Genomic DNA, 17,810 nt, shown 5'->3' with positions numbered 1-17,810 from the left:
CACACACACACACTACTTTTCTAAACAGATCCCCTCTGCCTTCATCTCCATGGCTGTAATTTGGTCACAGAAAACGGAGAACAGGCAAAAGTCAGGGCATTTGACATTTCTGCAAAGCCAGACTCCAGGAAACATGCCCATTGCCAGACTCCAGGAAACATGCCCATTGCTGAGGACACTGGCTGTGGTTTTAGGTAGCAAAGCAAATGATCTAACAAGGAATATATGTGCTGAGCCCAGTTCCTGTTAAATTAATAGATTCACGTTCTGGCACATTCACCACCTCACGAGTCATAGCAACCGGATGACAGCATAGCAACACAGCGGTTGCAGCCACTGCACACGAGAAAAATCAGAGCCTGGTGTCTCTGGAGGGAAACCAGAAATGGCCGGTCCAATCGCCAGTCTCCGCTGGAGGGGCTGGGCGGAGGGGGGGGGACATTAGGGCAATCGTAGTCAGATACTTGCCCTAGTTGGGGCTAACGGAGGGTGACATGTTTCCTACTTCCTAAAAGTTTTTGTTTTGTATCTTAAAAGTAAATAATAAGCTCCAGCCAGAGACTGACCAAAAGCCTCGGTCACGTGACCGGCCTTTCTTCTCGGCCTGGAAGCAGCAGGGAAGCGATTGCTGTCAGAGTGAGTGCCTTGCTCTCTTAGGATCACAGGTTTTTCTTTCTAGTTTTCATATTTATTATCATTACCGTTATCATTATTGTTACAGCTCTGAGGATTGAACGAACAGCAGGCCCTGGGAAAACCAGTCAAGCACCTCACCCCGGGGCTATATCCTCTTTTTAGTTTTTAGGGGACAGAATCTACCGAGATGCCCAGGATGGCTTTGAACCTGTGACCTTCCTTCCTCAGCCTCCTGAATAGTTGGGTTTACAGGCCTGTACCTCCAGGCATGGCTTTTAGTTTTTATTTTGAATTCCATTGTGTTAAATAATTTATTTTTGTGATCTTTTTTTTCGGGGGTGGGGGAGCTGGAGATCAAACACAAGACTGTAGACATGCCAGGCAAGCATTCCATCATCCCAATGTTCTCTAGCCCAGAGTAGCATTAACTCTTTTCTTTATTTTTCTGTTTTGTTTTTGGTGGGACTTGAACCCAGGACTTCAGACATGTTAAGCAAGAGCGCTACCACTGAGCTACATCCCTGGCCAATTTCTGGCTGCCAGAGTTTTAAGTCACCAGAGCCTAACTTCTAGATGCTAGTGTCTCCAAAGCTAGGACAGATTCCCAGGGAGGAAGAAGGGCTGCATGGACAGATGTGAATTCCTGTGACTCAAAGACATCTGCATGTGCTGTGAGGCAGGTGACACCCAATACCGGGGCTGCCAGGGATGGCGCAGCAGACCACACCCTCTGACCTAGTTTAAATGGAAAGATAACCTCTGTTCAACAAAAGGAGTGAAGGCTCAGATTCAGGTTTTGCACTTACATCTGCTCAGGGCCCTTGTTTTTTTCCTCATGTTCTGTTGTGCAGAGGAGGAATTGCCAATGGCCTTTGAGGTTGTCCTTGGGCCCCCACTGTCTTCTGTGTTGGCTTTTACACTAGTAACCCGCAGCTGTTTGACAACTACGCTAACACAGCAGCGTGGCTGGGGATGCTGTAGCAGTTCCATGCTTCAGACACTTGCCCAGTGTGCACAAGGGACTGGGCTCAGTCGCCAGTAATACATGCACACACAAACTTAAAGGCAGGTCAGTCCGAGATAACAAACACTGTACGGTTTCTGTTGGTCAGGCCTCTTGGTAGCTTAGCTGGGATGAGGTAATTGGGTTTTGTTGTTGTTGCTGTTTGTCTGTGTTTATTTTTTATTTTTTGTTTTTGTTTTTTTCAAAGAGACAGAGTTTCTTTGTGTAGCTTTGGCTGTCCTAAAAGGAGCTCTGCAGACTCTGCCTGTCTAAAAGCGTGCGCCGCCACCGCCGCCGCCACCGCCACCACCGCCACCGCCACCACCGCCACCGCCACCACCGCCACCGCCACCACCGCCACCGCCACCACCACTATTGCTACGGACATTAAACTGGTTCCTGGGCTAAGAGACTTTGCAAGGTTTGGATAACATTGGATATGAGAGAGATATCCCTTTCCAAACCCACTCAAATGGTGGTTAATAGGTCTCACTTCCTTCGCAAGGGGCTGTCTAAGAACACGGCAGTCAGCTTCCCCTACAAGAAGCAAGATAGACTGGGCTGGGGATTTAGCTCAGTGGTAGAGCGCTTACCTAGGAAGCGCAAGGCCCTGGGTTCGGTCCCCAGCTCCGAAAAAAAAGAACCAAAAAAAAAAAAAAAAAAAAAAAAAAAAAGAAGCAAGATAGACTGAGAGACTCTAGAGACGACCCAAGATGGAAGCCACAGCTTTCTTTATAACCCAGTCTCACAAATGACATCACGTTCCTTTTGCCATACTCTGTTTGTTAGAATTGAGTCAATGGACTTAAGGAGAAGGGATTGTGTAAGGGTGTGAATGCCAGGAGGCAGAGATCATTGGCAGGGAGCTGTCTACCACATCCTCCACACAATGTCCCGGGACTCCAGCAAATGCCACACTAGGCAAAGACAAAGCAGTGTGTATGTGCATGTGTGAATGTCAGGCCTTCACACCATTTGTGGGCTTTGCTAATTACTCCTGGGCATGCAGAAATACTGAATATTCATGAAGTTACCACAGAGGATTTAGAATCACAATACTGAACAACAACAAAAATTTTTCTTAGCAAATGTGGAGTAACACTGTTTCCTTCAGAAGCCTGGTCACTGCTGTAAGGAATGAGTTCTATTCCAAAACCGAAACACTGCACCCCATCACAGTGTGATTAGAGTAAAATGTCAAAGAGTTATACTTAAGCCTATGCTATACTTCTTAAAACAGTATTACTTTCCATCACTGTTCATTTTGTATTTATAATGTAACAGTAATGTCGCAGTAAAAGGCAGAACCCAGTGCATTGACAGCTGCAAGATGGAGGAATTCATGCTGCCGAGAGAGCTTGGGTCTGGGTCAGCATGTTCTACTCTTTGGGCGGGTCTGTGGCTTTCCCTGAGGTATTAAGCAGACTTGGGGTGGGGATATTTCCCACATATTATTTTTCATTAATCTTACATCACCTTTTGACACAAAACCTGCACTCAAGCAGAGGGCTTTCTGGGCTTTACTGAGGAGATGGGAGGGCTGGGAGAAAATATCAGGTCAGGCCAGTGTGTTAGTAGGAGCAGTTTGGAAGTGGGAAAGGGAAAATTTTGTCCAGCTTTAGCTGAGGTCTCTGAATGGCCTTTTATGGGTCCCTGTTTTTCCAGGGCAAGCTTCTGCCTCACTAAACGTTTCTGTTGGGAAAACCTTGCCCTGCAGTTTTGGCTGTCTGCTTTTTTTTTTTTTTTTTTTAAACCACAGCAAGGGCTAGCCCAGTTCTCTCTCCAGCCTAAGGGAATTAGGAGTTTTTCTTTGGGCACTGCTGTGTAACTGCTTTCTTACTGCTCACCAGAGACTCAAAGGGCAGCTCTTTGTTGATGTAAGTTTTAATACGCTGAGAAAATTTATTTTGGGCAGTGATAAACTTCAAAATTACTATTGCCTGAAGCTCCTGCGTCCAGGATCCACCTTGTAAATCACTTTTGGCTTTTGATGACACCCGAACGCATCAGGCTCCAAAGATTCTGAGACCTGAGTGTACAAGGAAGAGGTGGGGATCCGAGAAGAAAGAGAACAGAACGACTATTTCCCAGACCTGACGTGGGTGATGACATAGTTCCTGAAACACAATGCATGGTAATGTTGTGTACAAGTACCACCCGGGGAAAGCCACTGACAACTGGGCAGACCTGTAAGGACATGAGGACTGAAGACTGAAGTTTTTAAGTAGGCCTAGCATTATTCAGGGACATAGCACACTGCTTTCACACATGACCTCTCTAGTCCAAATACCACATGAAATAAAAACCTTTATTATCTCATTCCTCTCTCCCGACTGTGTGTGTGTGTCTGTGTGTGTGTGTGTGTGCGCGCGCGCGCGCGTGTTTGTGTGTGTGTGTGGGGGGGGAGTGTAGGTGGGGGACTTTTTTTTCCTAGGGTCCTTTGAATTCAGTCCCTGCGCTCCAACGCCACTTTTTACACCCAAGGGAGAACAGGGCGTCTCGGACTGCATTTTCCTTAGAGCAGGGTGGGGGTTGGGACGAGGCTTCCCCAACCGCTGCAGCACGGAGAACCGAGGGTCCCGCTGGGGGCAGCGCGGAGGCGCGCAGAGCCGGGGCGCGGGCGGGGCAGGAGGCTGCAGAGTCCTGCGCGCCGCCGCGCTAGCTGCTGGGTCACAGCCCTAGCCGCGCCGCCTGCTCGGCGAGGAAGTGACGACTGCGCCGTCCGGAGAGCAACAAAGTTTGAGTCTGCGGGTCGCGCTCGCCTGCGTCCCGCGCCCCCTCGGAGCTACCCAGGGATCCAGCGTGCAGGTGAGTCGCGGGTACCGAGTACTCTTTCCTCGGTGGGGGCGCCGACGTGGAGCTCCGGGCGGGAGGGGGGATCCAGAATTCGTTGGGGTTTGGCGTCGCCGGCCGGGCCCTGGGGCGCCGGGAGTGGGGGGTGCAGGAGAGGGGCAGGGTGGCGGAGATCTCGACCGGTGTCGCGCTCAAGTGGCTGCTTTGCCTCGGGTCTGAGACTGGCATGGCTGCAGCCTAGCCCCCTCTGGGAGTGATCCCTGAGCGCAGCGATGCCGGGAAGGGGCCTCCCCAGACCTGAGACCGGAGCCAGCCCTACACACCGCTCCCCATCTCTTCGGGTTGCGTGCAGCTGCTTTTCCAGCCCTCCCCGGTGTTTCCCCGGGAAACGTTCTCTTCCTCTATGCAGCCCTCTACCAGGTTGCAGGAAGGAAGTTACAGGAACTTTCCCTCTACTTTTGTTTGCTCGGCCTTGCAGTGACGAAGAGCAGAGTAACTCACAAGTATGGGTCAACAGCCCTATCCATTTCCAACTAACAAAACCCGATTTGTCCCCAGGCTCCTCCCGACTCTGCACTTTTCTTCCCTCCCCACCACGCCCCGAACCCAACGGTAGGCTCTTTAAGGCCTAACACTTTGCAATTTAGCCATAAAAACTGTCAGCACACCCACGTACATATGTGAGTGTTTTCTATATAAAACCCAGAAAGCCGCTTCCAGTGGACTCCGTGGCATCTTGTTCTTTTCTGTGTTCTAAAACTGCTAGGGCTGCAGGAGTTTTGCCTGGAAACTTTGATGATGGTTCCCGCCGCCCTCCATAGCCTCGTGGCTCTGGGTCTTTAAAGAACAGCTGAGAAGTTTATGACATCTTTGCATAGTAGCAGGGGTCTTGGCGTGGCCCAGCAGCTGGCGCCCGGGTTCCTTAGTTTGTGCCTGAAGCGGCGAGGACAGGGATGTGTGCAGGAATGTTTGTACAGGCATCGGACAGTTGGAGATGGGATGTCTAGAGGTTGAATGGTGCAGTCCCTTAGCAGCAGCTTCCTGCCGGTCTGTAATTACAGCGTGATTGCACAGTCAGGCTTTGTTGGCGTGGATGTTTATACACACGCTATTGTGCAAGCTCTTGGTGGTGGTGAACAAAACGTAGATTTGCATTGCAAATGCTTAAGGCGGATCTGGGCCTGAACTACAGTCCCCGAGTTCTCCCAACCCTTTAACTTTTGCTGGATGGTTTGTTTCCTTGCCTCTCCCTTAACCTCTGACTGCTCGCTGATCTCCCAAGAGTTTGGAGCCTACTCCGGAAAGCAGCCTCAGACTTTCTATTACTTACTACAGAATAAATATCTTAGGCAGCCTGAACACTGTGCCAAGAACTGTACCTTCACTTGTCCTGAGAAAATGTGGGATGACATCAGCAGGAAAAGGAGATAGGAGGTGACTATCCAACCCTGTTTGAATTAGCAGAATTGCAGGATTGGACCTAGCTATAAAAAAGAATCACAGGTCATGTATGTCTGAGCTGGCCAGCCAGACTTTGAGCCTTGAAGTATCAGCTGCAGACATTTAGATGGGTCCTAATTCCTTTATTGTGTTCTGGGCAAAGGGGAAACGTGCTTAGAGGCTAAAGGAAATATGCCAGGGCTCCAAGACTTATGTGTCTGTGTTGTCCGTGGGTGTGGGGGTGAGGGTGAGTCACAGGTTTTCTGTAGTGTGGTCCTACACCTACTTCCCCAGTACAGCCTACTACTGAACAGTCCAGCCCACAGTCCAGGGGACTTCCTATCTATCCAAGTGCTGCCCTGCAGGAAACAGGCTCTCTTGGTTACTTTTCTATTGATGGGAAGAGACACTGTAACCAAGGCAACTTATAAAGGAAAGCATTTAATGGGAGGCTTGCTCACTGCTTCAGAGGGTGAGCCCATGATCATCACGGTGGGGAGGCAGGCTTGGCTCTGGAGCAAGAGCTGAGAGCTTATATCTGATCCACAAGCAGAAGGTTGGGGGAGGGGGGCCAGGGGCACTGAGCCCAGTCTAGGCATTTGAAAACTCAAAGCCCACTTTCCAGCAACACACCTCCTCCAACAAGGCCACACACCACAATCCTTCCAAAATAGTTCCACCAACGAGGGACCAAGGATTTAAATGTATGAGTCTGCAGGGGTCATACCCATTCAGGCCACCACAGGGGCCCAACCTGCACACAGGAGAAGGCTAACAGCTTTTTGAGAGCGTCAACTGTCGTGGAGGACTGCGTAATCCTTCCGACACACTCAAAGAAGCGAGTGCTGGATTTGGCCATCCTCCTGTCACCTCAAATGTCAATCACACAGTTCCCTGCTCTGTTACTGTGTGACCGCTTGGCACCCACCCCCTGTAGGGCACGCCTGGCCCTCTGCTCAGAGCAGCAGGAATGGGTGACCGTAACTTGCTGCTGTTCCGTTATGGTTTCCCGAGCCAAACAGTGGAATTTCACTTGGAAGCCAACCGCTGGTTTGCAGCCTTGGGTCATCTGTATGTCACTGGCATGGTGACGACTTGCTAGACCATCATAACATTTGGGCACAGTATCTGCGTGCTTTCAGAGAGTGGAGGAAAAACTTGTAAAATCAGGAGAGTTCTGGAAAGTCTAGTTCCTCAGTAGCTACAGGGGAATGGATTTAGAACAAAAGCCCCACTGCAGTAGGAGTCGGCCTGGAATTATGCAACCCACTAGCCCAGGGGCATATTGAGTGTTTACTGAACTTGTCTGTCAAGGTTCTTGTCACCTGACCAGAAAACCCGCCTCAGTGAGGTCCTAGTGATACCAAGATTGATGGGAGGGAGGGAGGGAGGGAGGGAGGAAGGGAGGGAGGGAGGGAGGAAGGGAGGGAGGGAGGGAGGGAGGGAGGGAGGAGCAGGCTTCCTTCTGACCCCCCAGAGGAAGAGAACTCTGAGTTTATGATCTTTTATGTCGCTGATGAGACTGCAAACACTAAAGCTTTCCTGGTGTGGCTGGCAGGATGGCAGGGAGGGGCCTCTTGCAAGGCCTCTGCTCCCAGAGCTGTGGAGTCATCTGCAGCAGTCTGTCCCCACATCTCCAGTTTGGCCTGGCTGAGTCTTACACAGAACTCAGGCCCTTCCCTGCTTCACTAGGCTTTGCCTTGGTTCAAAGAACTTGCCCCATGGTGGTACTCGGTCCTCCCCCACCTTAAGGAACCGCTTGACGTTTCCGCTCAGTCCAGAGCCCCTCCTGCTACCTTGCCTTGCACGGTTAGAATCAGCAGTGAAAACCAAGCTCTGACTCAAAACCTGACGTAGGCAACAGATACGTTTATTGCTCCAATAGGAAATGGTACGGGGGATGTTTCTGGAGTTCAGCAACTCCAGGAAAAAAAATAAAATCAAAACGGTCCTGGGAGAAGCAGATTTTGTGAAGAAGATGGTCTCAGTGTGGAAGGCCCTTAATGTGGTCCAAGCTGAAACTATTTCTAGCCTTCTGCCTCTTCCTGCTGCCTTGGGCCCTGCACGACCGATGCAGTGTTTTGACATAACTCACCTCCAAAGGTGGGAGGTGGAGCAGCCCTGGCTGAAGAGGACACTCCACACTCTGAAGAAAGTGCTGTAATCTTCCAGATGCTGCGGTTGGCCATGTGGAACCACACGCGGGCCCGGTTCCCTCTGTAAAGCAGCCCTTGCTTGAGTTCTCAATGAAGCGTTTCTTTGTGAGACCCTTAAACCTTCTTTTTCTGGTCCACACGACATGGGGCCAAAGTGTTAGGACTTTGTGTCTTAAGCACCACTTGAAGTACACACGAGGCTTATTCAAAGCCTCAGATAAAGGGCTCCTCTGTAATCTTAACTTAAATGCCAGTTGGCAAGGATCATCCTTCTGCCCGGCGGCCTTCAGTGGTTCCCCACTGTCTCCATGGTAAGGATCTAACTTCTAGGCTGGCGGTCAGGGCCTTCCACACAGGAGTCTGCCCTCCGTTGCTCTCCTGCTTCAGATCACAGCCCTGACCCAGTGACCCGCTGCGGGTGTTTGTCCAACCACTGGTGGCAAGCGTGCTGGCCTCTCATGCATTCCTGGAGGCCTGGAATACCTCCCTCTTCCTCTCTTCCACTTGGCTCAGCCCTGCTGACTTCCTGTTCCCTTCCCTGGCATTTCCCTGCCCCACCCAGTCTCTGCCTGGGACTCTGGTAACATCCACTGGGGCCTTCTGCTGAAGAGAACCTTAGTCCCGGTAATGGGGTTTTCAGCTTCTCTTCTGAGCATGGCTTTACTCAGACCTTCAGCTTCTTAAACATAGCTTTAGATAAATAACATTGATCAGTTCAAAACTAGGCTGGGTGCTCCTGTTTTGTATATATTTATATCTATATATATATTTATATATAGACCTGTTCCTCTACTTACAGAACATTTTGGTAAACATGAATTGCTATACATGGATGGTGGTGGTGGTGATGATGATGGTGATGATGATGGTGGTGATGATGATGATGGTGGTGATGATGATGGTGGTGGTGATGATGATGGTGGTGGTAGTGGTGGTTTTGATGATGATGGTGATGATACAAAAAGCTAGAGTTGAATTTGTCTGCTTCTGCATAGGTATGCACATAAGCTAAGCCTCAAACCCCATGATTCCTGGAGTTACTTGCAGACACATTTCCATGTCCGCCTCCCTTGCCCGTTAGCCTGTCCCTGGACCCTTCTGACTCTTCACCTCATTAGCTTTTCCCATGTCTAGCACTGCTCGCTCTCTCTGGGTGTCAGATAGTATCTGTTCCGCAGTAGTGGAGCTCACTCCTCCTTGATCTGATTTGGGTGCCCTGTCCTGCCCGTGATGCCCTGCTATGCCCTGGGGCCTGTCTTAAGGGCCGAGGGCTTATTCTCTAGTTTGGCCTGACCTTTGGAGGGAACCTGAGGCAAAACTCGAGGTGGGCTGTTTCCCAGGTGGCTGCAGGCTCGCTTTGTGCAATCAGGGGCTGCCCTCTAGAATGAGGCTAAAGGAGAGAACCGAGTCTTGGGGGGATCCTGGCTCAGCTCTGACAGGGGGCTTGAGTAAGAGCAGTTCTTAGGCTTGGACTCCCACGACCTTACCTTGTAAATGAGATTCTTCCTAAAAATATTATATATGAGATGTGCGTGAGTGGGTGTGGACGTGCATGCATATGATGTGCATGTGTGGGGGTCAGGACAACTTTGTGAGGACAGCGCCCTTCCCCCACCCTGATGGGTCCTCCTGAGGATTGAACTCAGTTCTCTACCCCACTGATCCATCTCACCTGCCCAAGGTTTTTCTTCTCTTTTCTTCTCAAGATATAATTCACATATTATAAAACACACCCTATAGGTGTAATTCTTACCCCTCCCCATTTTTCCGTTTCCTATTTAGGAAACTAATATATCTGCATAGTTCAAGATTCAAATGATATGTTATGCGATAAAATAAGTCAAAATAATCTCGAAAGAGACAAAAGAGATTGCTCTACATACATACACACATATATTCGAAGAGGATTAGAAAAATACATATTATTAATTATGAGAGAAAGGCTCTTCTTCAGAAAAACACAAAGCCCAGAAGCTATTATAAACTATTAACGTAGGACTGGAGAGATGGCTCGGTAACAAAGTAATTGCCATGCTAGTTTGGAGTTTGGATTCTTGGTGCCCACTAAGGACATAATGGCCGGCCTGAAATCCCAGCACTGGGGGATGCAGAGCTCAGATCACAGCAGCAGGCTGGCTAAGTCAGTGAGCGCTGGGATCGAGTGAGAGGCCCTGCCTTAGTGCAGGTGACAGGCAGTCGAGGAGGACATCTGACATCAACCTCTGGCCTTCATATGTATGTGCACACCTGTACACATGTGCAGCCATCCCTGTGAACATGGACACACATTCATGCATCCATACACTACACACACACACACAGACATGCACACACACACACCATGAATACACTCACACATGCATGCATGCGTACACACATACACACACACACACACACACACACACACACACACAAACACACATGCACAAAAGAGACAACTTAATGATGTGATTACATAAAATTTGAAAAGGAGATCCTATGCTCTCATGCCCATCATGCCTGCAGTCCCCCAGTTTCTCTCTCTTAGACAACTAAATGTGACAGTTTTTCAGTTACTCTTCCGGTTGTAGTCTCAGCAAGCAGAGGGGAATAAGAGTCCACACGGAAGTTTTGAGATAGTTCCATACCAGTCCGGGTGAGGCGACCTCTCGTTCCCTGGGGCTGAACTCTATTCTGCTGTGTGAATGCCGTGATTTATGGCACTAGTCACTTCCAGTACAGAGGGTGCTTGGATTATCTCCAGCCCTCACAACAAATACGCCAAATTCACCCTCAATACATGATTCTCTTTCTCTTCTCTTTGTTTTTATTTCTCAAGTCAAGGTTTCTCTGTAGCCCCTAGAGTGTCCTGGGATTAAAGGTGTCCTCCCTACCTCTGCACCCCCAGTCACTTAGCCTTTGATTTTTTTTTTTTTTGGTTCTTTTTTTCGGAGCTGGGGACCGAACCCAGGGCCTTGCGCTTCCTAGGTAAGCGCTCTACCACTGAGCTAAATCCCCAGCCCCTAGCCTTTGATTTTTAATTGCTAGCAATTTGTTAAGTCCCCCAAGCTTTTTTTTTTTTGTCTTAATAACATGGACAAGAAGAGGACATCAGATTCCATTGCAGATGGTTGTGAGCCACCATGTGTTTGGTGAGATTTGAACTCAGGACCTCTGGAAGAGCAGTCAGGGCTCTTAACCACTGAGCCATCTCTCCAGCCCTCCCCCAAGCTGTCTAGCCGGACATAGAAATCCAGCTCCCAGGAGGAATGAAGAGAAGGCCCAGCAACACAGACCCAATGCCCTGAAACAGCTGGTTAACAGGGCCAGTGTTGTTGGACAGTGGTGGAGCTCTCATGAGTGGGTCCCACAGACTCATAGAAGCCTGTAGCCGGGTGAAGCCCAGAGGGTAGAGCTGGGTGAGTGTGAGTGGGAGAATGGAATTTTGTGGGACAGTAGATAAGGTAAAGCATACAAAAATAATTAAGATTAACCTGAGAGTCCTTTAGTGAGCACCAGGTGCACAGCAGGGATAATCGCTTTTCCCCACCTTTTCTGAGCCTGGGTCTTTCCTTGGATCCAGACCATCCTAGAGTTTAGAATTAACTCATTGTTCAAGCTGACTTCCCACTTGTGCTTTTCCTGCAAGTTTCCACGTGTTGTGATTACAGGTTTGCACTGTCGTGCCTGCATCGTATAGACTCGTGATACTTAGATTTATCTTAATTCCTTCTATTTATAGAAGAAGATTGAACACCAGGTGAAGAGGGATATGGAGTATGAAATAGTAGTTCATTTAAATGCTATTGTATTACCCAGTATGGTGAATCAATTACCTCGGGATACCCCACCACGACAGAGTGGGGGCTCTTAGCACATGCTTAATCCTGATTGGAAAGGCAGGCTTAAGTGGCTTTTTTTTTAACCCTTGTTCTATTATGTTCTGTCTTTATCCCCTTCACTCCCTCCCCTGTCCTCCTCTCTCTCCTCCCTCCTAGTAAGCCTGACTATTTGAATCCGTCTAATGTAAATGAACGTCATAAGAGAGCCCATTGCCTCCTGGGAAGACCATGGGGGCTGTAAGTTAGGAAATAACTGTTTGGAGTTAAGCTAGAAAGGTTCTTCAAATGGGCACTCAGGGGATGACGGAAGGGAGATTCGCGGAGCAGGCTTTAAACTGCAGTGCGGTCACCTAGGGTTACAGATGAAAGCCTTGTGTTTGGGTTGCCTGTAGTTGATGTGGGATTGAGAGAGGGCACTGCCCATGTAGAGGAGTGCCTCATCTGTAGCCGAAGGCCAGGAAGAGGCTGGCAAAGAAGGAACCAGTGTGGATCTGTGTCTTCTGCATGCTCTTTGGGGTACCTCAGGAGCCACCAACCACGCCTGTACCTTGTCTTAGAGGAGGCAGGGCCTCAAGATTTCTTCTACACCTCACCGAGTGTGTGCTAGCAGAGGGCATTTAGAATCTGACTTCTCTAGTTGTGGAGAAGAAATCTGGTCACAGCCATAGCGGTAACTTTGCACTGTGTGGCTTACAAGGTTCTCTCTCTCTCTCTCTCTCTTTCTCTCTCTCTCTCTCTCTCTCTCTCTCAGCTGCATTCATTTAGCAAGAACGCGGTGTTGAAGAAAGCAAGCACTAGGGATACAAATATGAGGAAAGTTCAAGCGTCCACTCCACATCTGCATTCTCCCTGGGGGCAGTGGGGCACACCATCCAAGAGCAGTTAAGCATTAGGTAATTCAGTGTTCAGGACTAGTTAACTCTCCCGGGGTCAAGGAAGAGTGAAAAGTCAGGGAAGGCCTGGTGTGACCTTACTTACACCTTGCAGGGTCTATGGCTGTCATGGAGTTAATGAAGGAGAGGCTTACCAGGCGGTGGTGGTGCGTGCCTTTAATCTCAGAGGCAGGAAGATCTCTGAGCTGGAGGCCAGCCTGGTCTACAGATCAAGTCCCAGGATGGCCAGGGCTACACAGAGAAACTCTGCCTTGACAAAAAGAAAGCATCACACACACACACACACACACACACACACACACACACACACACACACACCCCGCCCCTCACAAAAATGAAGGTGGGGCTGCCTGAGCTGCCTGAGAATCTGAAAGCAAGGAGGCATCCACCACTTGGCAAAGGGAGCCGGGGCGGTGTAGAGACAGGGAACGGCTCAGCAAGGCCTGGAGGTGCAACAGATCTGCTTGGGAGCAGAGTGCCAAGTGCGAGCACTGGTGGGAGTGAGCAGTCAGGTCGTGAGCTTGCACAGGCGGACTTGCTGTGGGTGCCAGCAGAGAGGTCTGGACCACTCCGGAGACAGTGGGGAGCAGCTAGCACCAGAGAGGTGTGTGTGCCTAGGGGGATGGGGGTGATGGGCGTTTCCTTTCCAAAGCTCACTCAAACTTTAGATTAATTGGAGCTTGGGGAAGGGGGAACCCGAAGGCCATAGTGAGATGGTGTTACAGTCCTTGAAAGAGGGAGAAAGGGCTGGAGAGATGGCTCAGCGGTTAAGAGCACTGACTGCTCTTCCAGAGATCCTGAGTTCAATTCCCAGCAACGGGAATGGTGGCTCACAACCATCTGTAATGGGATGCTGTCTTCTGAAGTGTCTGAAGAGAACTACAGTGTACGAACATATAAATAAAATAAATAAATCTTTAAAAAAATAAAGAAAGAGGGAGAAAGATAGAAGGGAGTTGGCTTGATGGATCTACTGAACGTTCAGTGCAAAGAAGTCAAAAGGTGAGCTCAGATTTCTGCTCAAGACACAGAAGGAAGAGTAGGTCTTAGGGGAAAATTGAGTTCGGCCTTACTGACCTGTAGGAACCTCTGGGAAATCTGAGAGAGACGTCCAGTGGGCAGATTGGTCTGCAGCAGGAAACCCCCAAAGTGCTGTTTGTGGGGTTTGGTCCTTCCGGCTCAGTAGCCCACCTGATTTTCTCGAGGCTACTCCAAAGACATGGCATTTAAGCAAGAACGATGGCTGCCACCCCAAGCCTGATCATCTCTCTGGCCTCTTTGGTCTGTTAGCCATTCTGGAGCAGATTTTTTTGGGGTGGGGGGTGGGGGGGGATGAGGGGGTGGGGGGTGTCACCAGTACGTAGAAAGCTGTGGGAGCTCACAGAGAAAATGATTTCATGTGAGGAGGAAGTGGGGAGATCACTGGCTAAGGGCTGTGGTTGAAGAGAGTTAACAACAGAGACTGAGAAGGCAGCGAGCGAGACCAGGAAGAAAACAGGCTGTCAGGAAAGCCAGGGGAGGAGAAAGCCTGGCGTGTGCTGAGAACAGGGACTGCAATTTTTGTTCACAAAATTATGTTGCATTGCACTTTACGAGAGTTCTCCATTAGATTCTTAAACTGGGTTAAGGTAGATCTACCATTGATCCGAGGGAAGTCAAGACAGAGCGTGTTGGAAAGACAGATTGGTTAAAAAATGAAGTGGTGGCGGCTTTGCTGTGGAGGCGGTGGGGGCGATGGGGTGGGAGGGTCCAGGGCAGCAGGGATTGCTTTTTAGTTTTGACTTGTGTACTTTTAATGCAGGGCGTCAGCTCAGTTTAAGAGCCAGAGTTGTAGCCTTTATAGCACTGCCACATTGGTGGTTCTCAGGTGGCTGTGATCCTTTGGGGTAGTTACAGGTATTGTAATTAGATTCTTCACTGAGGGAAAGAACAGAGGCAAGGGCCCCCTTATGCACATTAGGCAAACATCCCATCGCTGAGCTACAATCCCCAGCTAAGCACAGGCTCGAGTGAAATGTTTCATGGACCACAAGGGTCTGTGTGCTGATGGGAGATACAGGGTGAATACAGTTCTTAGGTCAGTGTGTCGAAGGTGACTTTAGGCGAACCGAAAGGAGATTTACCAGAAGGATGTTAGGTATCTCATTGAATGTCCCGGAGGAAGGTTCAGAAATCAATCAGGGTTTGTGAGAAGCAGGAGAGCCAGAATCAGAGTCAAGGGGATGAAGACACCGGCGGCGGACTATTGCTGAGTTCAGGCCTGGGCAGTACCACCCCTCCAGAATGAGCTCTGAACTTCCCCTGCCTTTGGGTACCACCACTCACGCTCTGAGCTTTGGTTCTTGCCCTTCCTCATGCTGTAACCCTGTAATACAGTTCCTCATGCTGTGGTGACCCCCACCCCCACCCCCACCCATAGCCCCTCCCTTGCCCCTTCATAACTAATTTTGCTATTTTTATGAATTGTATTGTGATGATCTGATATGTGACCCTGTGGGGGTCCTGACCCACAGGATGAGAACCCCTGCCCTAGGTAAAGCCATCCAGTGATGGCTGTCTTATCTGTCTGTACAGTGCTTGCTGCTGGTCCCCAGGAGCTGAGCTGAGGAGCTCGCAGTTTCTTCAGTGAGGGCTGGGGCTCTGCCTCCCCTTGGATCTCAGGCCAGGTATCTGAGGAACACTGAGGAGGAGGAGTACACATGCCAAGTGGGCCGGTATCCCCCAGAGAACCCAGAGCCCATTCTAGCGCCTCGATTGGTGGGACCGGAAGTGCTGGATGTGGGAGCATGAGACCGACATCCATCCCTCTCGGGCCATTAAAACACCCTCCTCTTCTTGATCATAAACTTTTTGGACATCTTTACAAATCTTTCACCATCGGCTGAGCTTTAGAATTCTTGTATGTTTTGGAGGGCTGAGCGTCTCTGTTAGCAATTGGGCTTCCTCTCTGAAACTGGAGCCTTTCCAGCGAAAGGATGCGCGTCCAGCATGTGGGCAGGCTGGCACTTTTGATTCCATTTGGAAAACTTCAGCGCTGCACCACAGGAACACGCGCCAAGGCATGGCGCTCTCTAGGTAACAGTTATGACTGGAATTTTGTTCCTTTTCCAAGGCTGCAAGTGACTCTCAGGATCATGAGGTATTTGGGAGGGCACCATCTTGCTTTTCAGACCAGGGGTTTGTGTTTGACCTCTGGTTTGGGTTGTGAAACAGTTGAGGCCTCTGGTGCCCCAGTAGTGGGCACCCCTCCAGTTCTGAAGATGTCAATCTAGGTTAAGATGTTTTACCCAGCCTTTTCCCCCTGAGATAGGAGCTGGGCGTTGTCTGCCTGGGACTGTCAGCGTCTGTCACATCCTTGCTCAACTTCCCAAAAGTTCTTATGAGCTCCAGCCCCCTTCCTGTCCTCATACTGTCTCTCTGAAGGAAGGGTTCCATGACCATTTGGTTCCAATAGCCTTAGACAAATGAACTAATTTCTGTAAAAAGAAAAGAAAAATGCGGGTTTGAACTTACCAGTGCTTAGCTGTGGCAACCATAAACAGGAATTCAGGATTTTTTTTTCCTTCCTGATGCTGAAGCTTTGGGACCCATGTCGGGTCAGGCTTGCCAGGTTTTGGGGGAAAGAGGTTGCACTCCTCGTCATATTGACTCTGAGCTAATTTACACTGAAGTGGCCAGTGCATCTCGAGATGAAATATATTGTGTTTAGGGCAGCATTAAAGCGGAAATGAAGTCTCAGGGGACCCAAGTTAGTCTATTAAAATACAGCTCTAGTCTTGTTACCCTTCTTAACAAACCTTAGAGCTGCCCACATCCTGCAGGAGAAACCCCACCTTCCTCAGAACAGCACCAAGGCCCTTGCTTTGAGTCCCAGCCCATCTCCTTTTGCACGCAGCCCTATGGCCTTAGCTTAGTCCTTCCTGTGGGAGCCAGGTCCTCACTGCCTCCGCCTGCTGTCACTCCCCTCTGTGTTTGCTCATTGTACCCTCCATGCGGAATGCCCTCCCTGCCCGTTTCCCTCTTGGCAGACTTCCACAGAGCCAGATAGAAGTCACCTGCTTCCACACTGCCTCCTTTGAGCCACACCGACCGACCACCTTTGAGGTTCTGGAGTCAGTTTCTAACTGAGAGATGTTGGGAGTCTGATGCAGGTAGGTCTGGAGTCTGACTAGCCTGGAGTTGTGCCTGGCACACAGTAGGGGTTCCACTACTGAAACTAGCCTGAGAGGATGTGCACGAAGTGGGACCTGGTGGTTAGGTGTGCATGCCAAACTGGTTGTCTCCAGGACAGCCCCTAACCCCCTCAGTCACCTTTAGCCTCTGCTGCTACCAATGACCCCTTGGTACTCTGCTGTTTTCTTTTGAGGCTTCCCAGACCCTAGTGAGGCAGAAAGAGAGTTACAGCATACAGATCCCAGCTACTGGGCTTGCCCACTGTGAGAAGGACTCAGATGAGACATTCTGACCATCTGTTTGTGGTGAGGAACTGGTTTAAAGGTAGTAGACTTACCTTTCCACCGGAGGAAGCACGAATCCTGGTTTCCCTCAGCGACCTCACAGTTCTCCTATGCTCTGCACAGAGAGGAAATGAGGGAGATCGGGTCAGCCCACTGTGGAAGACAGATGCAGCTCTCTTAGATGAAGGCTCTGTTCAGTCTGGTCATTCTTCCTGTTAGAAGGTGGGGAGAAACCTGACTTCCTGATAATGACTTCAGGGTATAGCATGAGATCCAAAGCAGCAACTTGGGGCCTTTGTGTGTCGATAAAAGGGTTTGGAACACACGAAGGGCTCCCCATTTGGAGACACTGCCAGCCTGCCAGGTGGTTGTCCTCATGGTGCCTTGTGGTTGGGACCAGGGGTTATGGAAGCATCCCTTCACCAAAAAGACATCTTGGGTTTGTGTGCCACTTGGAGAGTACTGTGGGAAACTTCTTTCTTTCTATGGTTGATGAGTTCAAAGCTGAGGCAACTTAGGGCAGAACTGAAGTGTGTGCCTGTTAGACCAGTGCTGATCTGCATGGCTGACGCTGTTCCTAGATACATTTCCAGAACCTGGAAATACTGGTG

At 49.8% G+C, this 17,810-nt stretch overlaps 1 protein-coding gene and 1 long non-coding RNA gene across 3 annotated transcripts in view; both read left to right on the top strand.

The window, feature by feature from the left end:
* Positions 1–458: 458 nt before the first annotated feature.
* On the top strand, positions 459–3,958 carry LOC148005386 (uncharacterized). Its single transcript, XR_015623215.1, has 2 exons — positions 459–636; positions 1,848–3,958. It is a non-coding gene; the product is annotated as an uncharacterized LOC148005386 (long non-coding RNA).
* A 381-nt stretch (positions 3,959–4,339) lies between these two features.
* Mideas (mitotic deacetylase associated SANT domain protein) overlaps positions 4,340–17,810 on the top strand; it is a 69,662-nt gene continuing 56,191 nt past the window's right edge. For both annotated transcript variants that reach the window (XM_087553316.1, XM_087553312.1), the window contains exon 1: positions 4,340–4,447. The gene's annotated coding sequence lies outside the window, so the exon portion shown is untranslated. The remainder of the gene's footprint in view (positions 4,448–17,810) is intronic.

Source organism: Rattus norvegicus, chromosome 6 (assembly GCF_021556685.1).
Source record: "Rattus norvegicus strain SHRSP/BbbUtx chromosome 6, alternate assembly SHRSP_T2T, whole genome shotgun sequence".
Classification (NCBI taxonomy): domain Eukaryota; kingdom Metazoa; phylum Chordata; class Mammalia; order Rodentia; family Muridae; genus Rattus; species Rattus norvegicus.
Note: the sequence above shows the minus strand (reverse complement) of the source record. Positions and strands in the feature narration are given on the sequence as shown.